Source organism: Oncorhynchus mykiss, chromosome 8 (assembly GCF_057628025.1).
Source record: "Oncorhynchus mykiss isolate SJ-2025 chromosome 8, ASM5762802v1, whole genome shotgun sequence".
Taxonomy (NCBI): domain Eukaryota; kingdom Metazoa; phylum Chordata; class Actinopteri; order Salmoniformes; family Salmonidae; genus Oncorhynchus; species Oncorhynchus mykiss.
In genome coordinates, this window is record NC_143029.1 from 87191990 (window position 1) to 87195207 (window position 3218).

Below are 3218 nucleotides of genomic sequence, written 5' to 3' on the forward strand. Positions count from 1 at the left end.
AAGCTTGTCCCAACCTCCTATCCTTGCCCACCCTTACACACCTAAGCCAAGCTTGTCCCTACCTCCTATCCTTGCCCACCCTTACACACCCAAGCTAAGCTTGTCCCTACCTCCCATCCTTGTGTAACTTGTCCCAGTCTCCCATCTTTTCCTCCCCTACTTCTCAGACACGCTTACATCCATCTATCCATTGACTTACTCATCCATTCCCTCCTACACGTATTCACATTCACCATCCCTCATCCTCCCTCTACACACACACACTCCCACACACACTCCCACACATACGCACATTCATAGAACAGTTATTGACATACCAGTCAAAAGTTTGGACACACCTACTCACTCAAGGGTTTTTTCTCATTTTTTTTTACTATTTTCTACATTGTAGAATAATAGTGAAGACATTCAAAACTATGAAATAACCCATATGGAATCATGTAGTAACCAAAAAAAGTGTTAAACAAATTAAAATATATTTTATATTATTCAAAGTAGCCACCCTTTATGACAGCTTTGCACAGTCTTGGCTTTCTCTCAACCAGCTTCACCTGGAATGCTTGGTGCCCTTTAGTAGTGGTTTCTTTGCAGCAAGTTGACCATGAAGGCCTGATTCATGCAGTCTCTTCTGAATATTTGATGTTGAGATGTGTCTGTTACTTGAACTCTGTGAAGCATTTATTTGGGCTGCAATTTCTGAGGCTGGTAACTGTAATGAATTTATCCTCTGCAGCAGAGGTAACTCCGGGTCTTCTTTCCCTGTGGCGGTCCTCATTAAAGAAACTTTCTTGAAATGTTCTGGATTAACTGACCTTCATTCTGAAAGTAATGATGGACTGTCCTTTTTCTTCGCTTATTTGAGCTGTTCTTGCTATAATACAGACTTGGTATTTTACCAAATAGGGCTATCTTCTGTATACCACCCCTACCTTGTCACAACACAACTGAGGGGGTCTCAGCCTAGCAGACAGGTCCTGGACGAATCGAATGGACTGGCCGTGGATTTTGATCTCCATTCCCCCCTGTGCCTTTCAGAATGTTGACTTTGGTCTGATAGTTCCGCAGCTTGAAGATTAACATGCGAGGAGGATATTTAGTGTTATTCTGTTTCACTGGCAATCCTGTGGCATCGTTCCAGATCTTTTGGTGAAATATCCAAACGTCAACTTCCACAGATATTTTTGTTTCCAGATGGCTAATTTTGTTTTCTTGTTTATGCACACTCCTTGTATGTGCACGTCTGACACGATAGACTGTCTTTTAGAGGAAATCTACTTTTTGACAGATTGTAGAAGTTAGTTTGTTTTGGTGAGAATTGAGAGCATTTTAGCTATTTTTTTCCCTGGATATCCTTTAGCTATTCATAACTCTCATTTGCATCTCCAAGTTAGTCCTGGTCTTTTCCTCTGCGGGAAGCCATGGCTTGTTGGTTTTGTGTCAATGTGCCGCTTTATCAACGGATTGGTTTGATGTTGTACATAACCGACCGCTCACTCTCTCCCAGTTGCTAGGGGAGATATCGATCTATTGATCTTAGAGGCTTAGTTTGAACTCTGTTGTCTGGCTTTTACATATAACCACAGTTTTGTTGATACAAAAAAGAGCTACTCACTCCCCATGCATCCTATCAGTACACGCATTCACCTTTCTTATGTAAGGATATTTGATATCACTATCTCATGTAGCCGACTGCCACAGCAGTGGAGATGGTTAACAAGGCCTAGGTGCTCAACAGGTTTGTGTATGTTCCCCATGGATTTATGATGGGGGTGGTGGGGGGTGGGGGGGTGGGGGGACATAAACCCACCTATTGTCCTGTTCATAGAGGTCAATGACAAGTGATCATTCAATAAAGTAATGTTGAACTATTTACTCATTAGATGGTCTGCTTAAAACATGTCGGTATTACAAACTAGGTCAGGGAGAGTTTGAAAATGTCAGTGAAGACACTTGCCAGTTGGTCCACGCACGCTTTGAGTACATGTCCTGGTAATCCGTCTGACCCTGCGGCTTTGTGAATGTTGACCTATTTAAAGGTCTTGCTCACATCGGCTATGGAGAGCATGATCTGGGAACAGCTGGTGCTCTCGTGCATGCTTCAGTGTTGCTTGCCTCAAAGCGAGCATAAAAGGCATTCAGCTCGTCTGGTAGGCTCTTGTCACCGGGCAGCTCACGGCTGGTTTTCCCTTTGTAGTCTGTAATAATTTGTAAGCCCTGCCACATCCGACAAGCATCAGAGCCGGTGTAGTAGGATTCAATCTTTGTCCCGTATTGACACTTTGCCTGTTTGATGGTTCGTCTGAGGGCATAGCGGGATTTCTTATAAGCGTCCGGATTAGTGTCCTGCTCCTTGAAAGCGGCAGCTTCAACCTTTAGTTTGTTGCGGATGTTGCCTGTAATCCATGGCTTTTGGCTGGGATATGTACGTACAGTCCCTGTGGGGACGACATCGTCACTAGTGTTACAGTGTTACCAGTGTTACCAGTATTACCAGTGTTACCAGTATTACCAGTGTTACAGTATTACCAGTGTTACCAGTGTTACAGTATTACCAGTGTTACCAGTGTTACCAGTATTACCAGTGTTACCAGTATTACCAGTATTAGCAGTGTTACCAGTATTACCAGTGTTACCAGTGTTACCAGTATTACCAGTATTACCAGTGTTACCAGTGTTACCAGTATTACCAGCGTTACCAGTATTACCAGTGTTACCAGTATTACCAGTATTACCAGCGTTACCAGTATTACCAGTGTAAACAGTGTTACCAGTATTACCAGTGTTACCAGTATTACCAGTGTTACCAGTGTTACTAGTGTTACCAGTCTTACCAAAAGCTTCTTATTCATTCCCCCTGAGCTCAAACCAGTTACAACTGGGAATATTGGAACCTCAAGGGGGCTGGGGGAGGTGGTTGTTTTCTCCTGGTTGCTGCGACAACGTGGTCCTGATGCGGTCTCTCGGCAACGGATGAAAATAAACGTCCAACCCTCTGTGGGAGGAAGAGTGGTCTCCTGATTGGGACGCTGGGATTGGTGAAACCCTCCTAGTTCCTTTTCATACAGGGAGTAGAGACAGACACAGTGAAGTACTGTGACTCACTTGTTCATCACAAAAACGTTGGGGAATAGGAGAGTACAAACCCCTAAAAACAAGTCATTTGACCAAGAAGATGACGACGGTAGGTCATGCAGTCTGGATGCAGAAGAAATAATGGT